The sequence below is a fragment of the Euprymna scolopes genome, chromosome 7 (assembly GCF_053919585.1).
Source record: "Euprymna scolopes isolate OS-2025 chromosome 7, ASM5391958v1, whole genome shotgun sequence".
In the NCBI taxonomy this organism is placed as follows: Eukaryota; Metazoa; Mollusca; class Cephalopoda; order Sepiida; family Sepiolidae; genus Euprymna; species Euprymna scolopes.
In genome coordinates, this window is record NC_136488.1 from 76,000,739 (window position 1) to 76,013,192 (window position 12,454).

Genomic DNA, 12,454 nt, shown 5'->3' on the forward strand with positions numbered 1-12,454 from the left:
CACTTTTTAAGTTTTTTTTATGAAATGCTTAGTCTGTCGCTTTTTTGTTAGAGAGAACCTTTTCGCTGTTAATCGTATTGATTGAATGGACATATCTCGTTTTAAATACGGTTAAATCTCTATAAAGGCGCTCTGTCCATCGTTCTCTCTTTTAATTTTTTATTAACACTTTTATCGATAATGAGTGTGGGAATCTATGAAAGAAGCTCTGGATATTCTTATTTGCCGATCTCCCCACGAAGACACTAGGTCGTTTTTTTTATGTGGGGACAATCAATTTCTCTAATATTGACCATTACGGGTTTTAACAGATTACAACTTAAAATGAAAAAGGCTATTTCTTTCAGTGACCGAGAACAGAAAAGATGCCATGTACGACATGACATACCGACATTTGATACAGAAAGTTTTGTTCTGCTATACACTGTTTGGATTGAGAATACCCCTTTCGATTTCCGCAGCTAAGAGTAAAATTGATTACAAATTTACGGGCCCTAATAAGCTTTACTAGAAGTTTTTTTTAACTTTTGGAATATAATTTTCTTCGACTTCACAAACCTATGTTTAGAAATCACATGTTCATCAGTTTACACTCATGGAAAATGACACATGTAAAATTACATGAATTTAAAAAAGCATTTTAAAGAAACCTTTGTCGCTGTTGGATGTTTATGTTAAAGTGTGAAATATACCTTCCTTTTGATTGTTCATATTTTTGAAATAGCAAATAAAGAATAGTAAACATTCATGGCACGTAAGATTCAAAACACAAACATATTTTATTTTAACACGTTTAAAACGTTTTATTTTATACTTTACCTTCTACCTTCTATAAAATGTGTGTTCTTTACTGTTGTCATTTAATTGCAGTCAGTAAATGGAGGCATAGTTGATATTATATAAATTATAAAAAGACAAGTCTGTTGTAGTTTAAGGGAGAGGATGATAGCATGAATTGTGCGTAATTAAAAATAAAATATATTAACAGAAGATACAGAACTAATTCTCTTCTAATTTTGTTGCTTAGTCAAAATATTTATTCTTAAAGATAGAAATACTCCAAACAGTGACATAATAAGATATATAATCATGACAACGCACGAAAGTGAAAAAAAAATTCAATAACATAAGAAAAGTTTATTATTTCGATTCTCTAAAATACTGTTCTCGTCTTGAATGCAATTATAACAACGTTTAGGTCGATGTAACGGCCAATCTTCTTCAGGTGTGTCTTGTCGAACTCGAGAGTCTGGACGGAATTTCGAACGGAACCTTTTATTTAATTCACGGAAATAACATGCCTTCGTTTAGTCAGTTATAGCCGGATAGAGATCCTAAGTAATTTGCAACCGTATTTTTCAGTTGCTCACACTGAGGATTGAACTTTCAACCTTCAAGGGAACATCAATTGTAAATTGATGTTTCTAAGTTTTTTAATGACTGCGTCACAGGTTCTTGCGAAATGCGAGCATATCCCATGAAGTAAATAAAGTTTCATTCGAAATTTCATGCAGATTCTCGAGTTCGACAGAAACATTACGAAGTTCAACAATATGCACATAAAGAAAGTCGGATGTTACATTGACCGTGAAAATGACACTCAAGATGAGAACCGTAGTCCGCAGAATCCAAATAATACGAATGAACATTCTTTATCTCAAAAATTAAAAAATATGATAAATTGTCATGTAAAGTAAAAAATCCCATTATAAGACGTTTGACATACACCGTGTTTTTTAGTTTTGTATATCTTACTATGTAATTTGAAAAAAAATGAATGGTACAGGTGTATATGTTAATATGTGTCATTTACATGTAGATCAAAGCATAAGAATAGTCTAATTAGTGTCGCTAAAATGATATATTACCTATATAAGTCTGTACTTTATCATGTTTCATTATTAACCGTACATATTAATAGTCACATTTCAAAATTGATTTATCAAAATATCTTCATAAGGGTTTTATCCGTTTGTATGTTTGTCACAATTTGAAATATTATATATTTAAATTGTGAATAGATTTTGTTCCAGTTTATCTAAGTGTAGTTCTGTTGGGTTGAGTGTCACAATTAGATTTTAAATAGCATAAATGCATGGATAGTCCATTCCTTTAATAACTGCAAAAAAAAAAAAAAATCCCAGAAGCCAAATGCTATGCCTGATAGCACATTTTCTCAGGGTACAAAATTCAAACTCCTCGGCCTAAAATACACAGGTAACATGAAGTGTAATAAATACATTGCAGATACTGCAAAATCTGCAGTTAAAAAAGGTAGCTTCGCTTCAGCGAACAAGAAAATTTCTCACGCCTTTCAATATGCTATATCCCTAGAAAGTCACGATTCGCCCATGCAACAAGTATTGTTTTAACATATAGATCGATGTCCTAACTACCAAGCATCCGCCTATAACGGGATTCTCACTTAGTATCTTACACACTGTTTACCAATCTTTATCCTCTGTCTCATCCGCAACTGTTTTACAAGTACACCACGAAAATATTTCCATGTAACATTTTTGTACTTGTGTCCTATTAATTTAAACACACACAAATAATCCAATTAGGTGAAAAAATCCAAGACCTCATTTTAGAGATACTAATCTGGGATATTTTTATATCGGCATTAATGTTACCAGTGTTTAGGCCATTTCTGAAATGGCTTGTTCAATTTTAGCTTCGGTAGATTACTGGTCTGTGCAGGTTTAGGAGGTTCGCCCTCTCAGATTTTGCTTTTTAGATTTTAGAGAAAGGAGTAGTTTATTTTTAATAACCCGAAGCGTATATACCGGTGATTGCCGACCGGGCTGTCTATGCAGGCCAGATTTCTATTCCGATAGGGCGCTTGCCATTTAACCTTACTATTTGACCCTTGTGTCATGATACAACACGGTTGATGCGGATAAATAACAAATCTGAAGACAGTTCAAGCTACTGGAAAGTTACTTTTCTGGTGTATTTTATTTCCTCGAACGCGGCTTTATTTTGAAATTCCCTCCCCGTATATTGCATTCCCAACTTGACGAAGATGCGACCATTTAAATGTAAGGTGAACAAACATCTCGTTTCACGATGCCCCATTAAGTATATCTATATCTATTATTATGTGAAAGGAACTCTGCATGTGTGTCGGTGTGTATGTGAGTTCATTTCCGTTTAAACCAAAACAGCTGCGCCAATTATTATGAAATTTCATAAAGACCCTTTATGTGCCTGACAGTGTTTTATGGTGTTGTATTGGGATGTTTTTGATAATTATCGATAATCGAAATAATTTGATGAAAGAAAAAGCAGGCGATGTTTACCAAAGTTAACACCTTACACAGCCTAACATCACAAGTGTGTTTGAACAGATTTAATTTTCACACAACCCGAACAGTCCGATATATAAGACCACCAATAGGTTATCTAGTATGCCAGTGGCGCTCTGGAAATTGATGTGTCAATTTAAAGCACAATTGCACCATGATCCATGACTTCTTCATTTCTTACTTTCGTTCAAGGCATTATATATAACTTTTTAATAAAAGCAACAGTAGGTTAGTTATTATGCAATGTAGACTACAATGTATTGACGAGTAAGTCAATGCCGTGAGGCATATGAAGCTTAATCTCAGTAAGCCGAGATGTGTCCCTAATTAGATCAGGCATTCAATCGATTTCACTAAAAAATAAGATGCCAACAAAACATGGGAGTGTATAACATTCCTTTATTATCATTCAAGCCTGGGCAACGTCAGTTTTCCTGTTAGTACACCTATATTTCTGAACTCTAATTCAATGTAGTCTTCGGCGTCTCAGTGGCATTTTTACCTTGTTTGGAATGAATATTTTTTGTATGATTTTTGATGTTTATATTTTATTAGACGATGTAGGTCACTTCATTTGAAAGTATTGTTTTGTAATTTTAAATTAAAAAAAACATTTTAAAAACTTGTAATCTATATAATTATAAAACTCGAATTATATTGTAACGGGTGTTGTAACCCAACATTCAGTTAACGTCTTCCGGTTGCGTATGCGTACATAAACATAAACTCATAAAAGCGTAAACAAATAAATACAAATCGCTGAACCGGTTTCGTTCGAACAAACGAACGTCCTTAGAAAAGCGAAGATCTTAAATCTATTGAATAAAAATCTTCAAGATATGGGAAGCAAAGGAAAAACGTGATTTCAAAAAGTATGTATGATCATCAACCTGTTTCATCTATATGATATATATTATACTAAATAGTCAACGCGACAATAAAACGTATTGTTTTACTGTGTATGTTTTCAGCGTCCCAATTTTTTTTCGCGTTTAAATTATCCAAATAAACAACTGTTAATACATTCTGTTTTTTTTTTTTACATCGTTCATTTCCCTATTACGTTTAAGTTATTTTAACGCAATTTTATCACAAATAAATCTACTTTAACCCGTTGACAACCATAAGAGCATTTTGCAACAACGAGTTACCCACCGCCTTCCTCTTATTTTAATTTATTCTCCATTTTCTTAATACACCATTCATACATTTTCTTTTATACTATCAACATAAATAAACCCAAAAAATGTTTTTAGTCGTGTTACAAATAAATAATCAACGCAACAATAAAACATATTGTTTTACTGTGTAAGTTTTCAGCGTCCCAATTGTTTTTTTTTTCGCGTTTAAATTAAACTATATATTAAAATTTGAATTTAACTTTAAGTAGTGTTGCATTTGTTCAGTGGATATTTGTATATAAGTTTGGCAAACCACTTATAATTAAATGGCGGTAAGGTTTTTCAAAAATACACAATTATAAACAGAACGACACATAGGAATCTCTTTATATTCGTTTTTCATTTTAATATACTTTCATAGATATGTTTCTGGTATGTCATAAATAACTATTTTCGTTACGTCACAAGTGTCATACTCATACATTAATTCCATAGCTGCTATAACATACTAACCCTACGGGCCACGGGTAGTCTTGTGTAATATTGTTTTTTATTTCTATTGAATGTAATATCATTAGTTTAAAAAATGTCTGTGACTTTCTGTGATGTCTACGCAAACTTTAGAATTAGACCTAACCAAACTGAAAACGCAGAAAAATGCGTGTTCTATATGATTAGGATATATTTCACTGAAAGTATATGAAAAACATTCAAAATGGCTTCTTGATTAATACACATTTATATGAAACCAACAGTTCAGCACGACTTTGCCCGAGCTCTATGTACCGTTCATAAGTTTATGTGCATATGTATATATATATTACAAATTTTGACTGATGTCAAAGTAACCTACATTTAAGATTTAAAATGTTTCGACCCAAAATTCATTCAACTTTTACCTAATGTCCAAAATCCGATAAATAATAGCTTACTGCACATCCGAATACCCTTTATGTAAAATTCCAACTGTTTAGACCATAAATTGGCTGAGTAAATTGGCAGAGACAGCAGAGCACATTTTTTTTTAATTTGACTCCAATTTTGACTGCTTAATCTTTAATGTTTTGGGCTCAAATTTCATTAAAACGTTTGATCCAGGTTTAAATAATCTACATATTAAATTTAAAATATTTCACCGAAAATTGGCGGAGGAGTTTGGTAGAGATTTCAAAGGTCAAATTGTTGGACTTTGTCCCCTTTACAGTCTGGTTGAAAGCTACATAAACAGATTTTCCCAAATCTCCATACCCTTTATATCAAATCTCATGTCTGTAGCCTCAAAATTGGCAGATTAGTTTGGTAGGGAAATTTACACACACAGACACACAGCACACAGAGACAATATATCTTTATATATATATATATATATATATATATATATATATATATATATATATATATATATATATATATATATAGAGAGAGAGAGAGAGAGAGATTACAGTTTTCTAAAATGTTAAAATTTGATATTGTTTATTGCTCTATCGTTTAAAGATACACGATGCATTCATTCTCTGTCTGTTGGTCGGTCTTTATTAAATTAAAAAGAAACCATTTTAATCGATAAACGCTTAGTTTGAATGCGACGCGTCTTGTACTTAAAAAAAAAACAGGCGCCAACCAGTAAACTTTTCAGAAATCCTAAGTGAAATATTTTCATCTTAATTGAGTACGACCATTTTTTTTTTAATTTGATAAACATTTGTCAGCATGCCAACACGACATCAACGTTTTAACACCACAAACAAATAAAATCCGGCTACATTAATTTTTACAAAAATAAAAAATAAAAAAAATCTTTCTTTTTATTTTCTTATTTCTTTTTTCGAAGCATAAACGTGATTATAGAAACTGGTAAAAGGGGCGTTTGAAAATTGTGTTAAAAATGAGCAAATAAAAAATGGCGATTACGATGAAGCAGTAATGGCAGCTGTTGAGGATTGTCAACGGAGGAAATCGCTTTTATTAGAAAACTATTTAAGTGTTTCGCAGTCCCCACTTTACTACTCACGTTTGATTCATTATTCAATAAGGTTTATACACCTCCCCATATATATATATACATATACATATATATATATATATATATATATATATATATATATATATATATATATATATATCGTTTATTAAAATAGAAGTTAATTATATTTTTTATCCTTTCCAAATTTCAAATATCGGCCTTGCAGAAAATGGCTGATGTAATCGCCATATTTATCGTAAGTACGAGTACTTTTCAATCCATCTGGATTCATCTGACTTTATCTTACAGTATTTTAAACGTAACTATATTTTTTTCATTGGTTAATTATTTTAATAATTTTACAAACATTTCGAGTGCTTTATTGCTATTGGTAAATTAGTAGCAACTAATTTTGAGTTTGAGATTAATTGTGAATTCATCTATCCATGATATCTATTAAAGTAATAATGCCTGTGTGTGTGCACATTTCCCTATTTACTATTACTCTCAAAACCAAAATTATTTTCTATTAAATTACTATTACTCTCAACTCAAAACCTATTTATTATTAATCTCAAACCCAAAATTATTTGCTACTAATTTACCATTGTTCTCAACTACAAAACTTTATTATTTATACCCAATTAATCTCAAACGCACAATTAGTTGGTATTAATTTACTATTACTCTCAACACCAAGCTTATTACTTGGATTTTTGCCCGGCTTTGTTCGGGCCCTATGTACTATTCCTAACTTGCCCTACGTGTGAATACACTTTATGTAAGATTTCAAATGTTTAGACCAAAATTTGTCTGAGTAATTTTGTAGAGATCGCAGAAGTCAATTTATTTTACATTTGACCCATATTTTGACCCCTTAAGATTTATTATTATGGTCGCAAATAAAGACACAAAGTTTTGCCCATATCCAAGTTACCTACTTCTAAAATTCCAAGTCTTTAGACCCAAAACTGGCTGAGGAATTTGGTAGAATCTGCAAAGGTTAATTCTTCAACTGTTACCTTTGGCAGCAAAATTTTCGCGCCTAATTGATTAAAATGCTTGCCAAATGTCTGAATACTTGATATATATAAATTTCAAATGTTTAGAGACAAAATTGGCTAAGTAGTTAGCTAGACACCGCAAAGGTAAAATATTTTTTAACTTTGACCCCTTGGCAGCTCAATTTTTCAACCCAAATTGATTAAAAGGCTTGCCCTATCTCTGAATAGACTTTTTGCCAAATTTCAAATGTTTAGACCAGAAAATGGCTGAGTAATTTGGTAGACACCGCAGAGGTCAATTGTTTTTCCTTTGACGTTAATTTTGACCCCTTAGGGCTCAAATCTAATTAAGAAGTTTGATCCATATCCATGTAACCTACATTTTAAATTTCTAGTGTTAAGACCCAAAATTGCCGGAGGACTTTGGTAGAGTTTTCAAAGATCACATCGTTGAACTTTGACCCCAGACAGCTGAATTTCTGGCCAAAACCGACTAAAAAGATTTTCCACAATATCAATATCTCTTACGTCAAATCTCGAGGTTGTAGACTGAAAATCAACGGAGTTATTTGGTAAGGAAATGTACACAGACTTAAACACAGACACAGACAGACCTTTTAGCTTATATATATATATATATATATATATATATATATATATATATATATATAGATAGATGGATAGATAGATAGATAGATAGATACATTAATTCACTATTAATCTCACACCTTAAATCATTTTCTATTTATTTACTATTTTCTCAACACCAAACATTTACTATTAACTCACTATTAATCTCAAAGCCAAAATTAGTTGCTATTAATTTACTATTCTTCTCAAATCCAAACTTATTTACTATCAATTCACTATTAATCTCAAACCAAACTTTGCTATTCATTTAGTATTTTTAAACTCCATACATATTTGCTATCAATTTACTATAAATCTCAAACCCAAAATTATTTTATATTATTTACTATTGTTCTCAAATCCAAACGTATTTACAGTTAATTCACTTTTAACTCAAACCCAATATTATTTGCTATTCATTTACTATTTTCCTAACTCCAAACGTATTTACTTTTAATTTTGAATTATTTTTGCTAATCAATTTACTATTATTCTTAAATCCAAACTTAGTTACTATTTATTCACTATTAATTTCAACTCCAATATTATTTGTTACTTATTTACTATTACTATAACTCTAAATTACTCTTTATTCACTATTAATCCCAAACTTTGAAATATTTCCTTTAATTTATCATTTCTCTCAAAACCAACCTTATTTACAACTTGCATTTGTGCCCGGCTTTGCTTGAGCCTTTTGTACTGCTCATATCTTGCCCTGTGTGTGAATATACTTCAATGTAAAATTTCATATATTTAGACTACACATTGTCTGAGTAATTTTGTACAGACAGCAGAGGTAATTTTTTTTTAAATTTTACCCCAATTTTTACCCCTTAACATTTATTGTGTTGGTTTCCAATAAAAAAAATGTTTGACCCACGTCCAAGTAAACTACGTTTAAAATTTAAAGTGTTTAGACCCAAAATTGGCGGAGGAGTTTGGTAGAATCTGCAAAGGTCAACTCCTTAAACTTTGATCTTTGGTAGCAAAATCTCTGCCCCAAAACATAGTAAAATGCTTGCTGCATGTCTAAATACACCTAACATTTGCTGTGTAGTTTGCTGGATACCGCAAAAGTAAAATCTTTTGAACGTTGACTCCTTGTTAGCACAAAACTTTCGACTCAAACCGATTGAAAAGCTTGCCCTATCTCCGAATAGCCTTTATGTAAAATTTCAAATGTTTAGACCAGAAATTTGCTGGGTAATTTGGTTAACACCGCAAATGTCAAATTTTTAAAAACTTTGAACCCAATATTCAACCCTTTACATTTCTCTTTTGAGGCTCAAATCCAATTATAAAGTTAAATCCATGTCCAAGTAACCTCCATTTTAAATCCCAAGTGTTTAGACCCAAAATTCCCGGAAGAGTTTGGTAGAGTTTTCAAAGGTCAACTCGATGAATTTTGACCCATTGACAGCCGACTTTCTGCCCGGAAACTGATTGAAACGATTTTCCCAAATCTCAGTACCACTTATGTCAAATTTCGAGTCTGTAGGCCGAAAGTGGAGAGAGTTTTTTGGTAGGGAAATGTACACAGACGGCCACACAGCCATTTTTACTTTTATAGATATATCGATAGAAATCTATAAAACATTATTTCTGTAATAATATATACTAAATCTGCAAGAATTTAAATGTCATATTTAAGTGTCCCTGGATTCTTGGATAAATACTTTTGCAGTTTTAACAAAAGAACAACAATAATATCAGGGCGTCTCCATTTATATTAAACTTCCACAGAATTCCAACATCAATATATTACATATGAAAGAGTCCGCTGTGGAATCTCCACAGGTCCCTCAAGTAAAAATATTGATAAAGTAGTAATGTAAACGTATTAAAATATTATTAACAAAATGTGCAATACATATGCCCTAACAAAAAATACAATTAGTCATTTACTGATTTTGAGAGATTTATGTTTTGTCCGCCGAATTCAACATAATGACAATTTTAGTAATGCATGTTAATCTCTAAATTTATAACAATTATTTATTATATAAATCTTCATATTTGGGTAGTTCATGTTATAACAGCAGATTTCTGTATTGTATCAAATTGCTGTTTTCCGATATGACTTATTAGTAATGTTATATTTGTATATTCTTAATTATTATCGCATGCATTTAAGATTTAACCATCAACCTTCTGAAAGAATTTTATTTAAAAGTTATTCATAACAAACGCAGCTATCTGTTAGACTAAATGCAATGGCAAATAGAATGAGAACAATCTATCATTTCTCCCTCGATCCTGAGTTTGATATTAAAATCACAATCATTGACCAGAAAGCTGTTAAGTTACGAAAGCATAGATGTAACAATTACTTGAAATAGTGTTCAACATGTGTGCATTACTATAAAGTTAGGAATATAATCTGTATAACTCTAACAATCTAAATTTTAATATGTTTACAAAACTGCACACGTAATATATTATTATTAACAATAACTGAAAATGCATTAAAAAGTAACCCAATACCCCAGACTGATGCGAATATAACAGTTTCAGCTCTTCTAACAGCTTGCATTTTGCCAAACGTGGTTTGTCCTTCATCCTCATATATCTCACCTCCTCAATTGTGTTGCTGAGCTCTCCTCCAAAGCAAACTGATCATCATCTGCTTCTGGGTGTACAGATGATGGTGGTGGTGGTCCAGATGATTGTCGGTGTGATTCAGTTGATGGTGTCCAGTTAGGTGATGTAGATTCCTGGGTCGGTGATTGTATATATTTTTTTTCGGTTTCATATCTTGATCTTCTCTTTATGGATGCGATTCTTCCCACCACTGGTCGATGATGGAAAATAAACATCTGATGAAAACATAACGCCGAATTTCTGACATGAATTATTTATTCGTCTACAAGTGAACGGGGCGGAAGCCATCATATTGTAACTTAAGCTTTATTTCGTTTCTTCTTTCGACTTATTTTGCGTCTCTGGCCACGTTTTGTACAAAGTCGGAGAGCAAACTGGTCTTCTGCTTTGCTCCAAATCGGAAGCTAGACTGCACTTGCATGCGAGCTAAACACTATCTTTTTCTCTTTTTAATGCGTCGTTTTCTCTTCCACGAGCTGAATGCCACCCTAGGTCTACCCTGCTGACCAGAACGTCCGCGTTTGACATACGTCAACATTAACCTTTGGAACTTATTTCTACGAACCAACGTGCACAGCAATTTCCAATTTCCAACACGTCGGCGTAACCCGGGATAGATTTTATATCATAGGCTGCACGACGATATATATATATATATATATATATATATATATATATATATATATATATATATATATATATATATAGGCTATGACTTTGACCTATTATATTAACCAAGAAAATGGTGGGCACCATCCCTAGGTGCGGACCATTCGTCATCCCAGGTTTAGTCATGATCGGTCTAGCGGTGTGAGCTGTATGAGAGTTGTACACACAGACCAGAAACATACACCCACGAACTACTTTATATATATATATATATATATATATATATATGTATATATATATATATATATATATATTAATAGAGAAATTAATTTATTCAAGAATAATTTCGGAGCACACAAGACTATAACTGTAAAATAGGATACATCTCAAGAAATATGCTAAGCAATCCATTTTTAATTAAGTAAATTGATTCTCATTAGGTTCCTAGTCGTCTTACTTTATACTAACTTGCACACTATAATGTGCCAGTTTTTCATTTATTTTTATTCAACTGAGTCCCCCGTTGTAATTTCCGAAAGCCGATCGAAGATAAGAGTGAATGAGATCGACGAAATGACATTTAAATTATAATCATCATACCATGTCGTATAAATCCGAACATTTTATTGTTGGCATTGGGGTTTTCGATATTTCGTGTATTTACGGGGAGACTTCGTAGAGTTATCCAAGATTAAATGTAAAAACTTTTGTGTGAACCGAAATTAATTCGAACTTGGAACACCGACTTGGTTAGTCTTTGCCGTTAACGCCTTGATCACCATCACGTCTTAGTTTAAATGATGATGAATATTGTAAGAGGATTAAAAATTATAATAGACAAAATTAGCTTAATTAGCACGGATTATTAGAATTTTTTTATTGACACTTGATTTGAAAGTAATTGTGTTGTAGTTGGTGGAGAAGTTGTCTTATGGTAACCTGTGTCGATATATTTACTTTTGTATTGAAACGAATAGATACTCGTATCATAAGAAAACGGTGGTTTTCAGTTCACAGTATATTCATATGATCTGAGTAGGCTTTATTTCCTGGCTGAAATCAGTTGACTAGTACACGAACTTTTGCGTATTTGCCTTCGTCAGCACAATCAATATATAATTATAGTTTTCATTTCTAGCAACAAACAAAGTGCAACAGGTCGTAGGGACCTACAATTTATAGCGAATGTCTATAATAGTTAATACCAAGTCT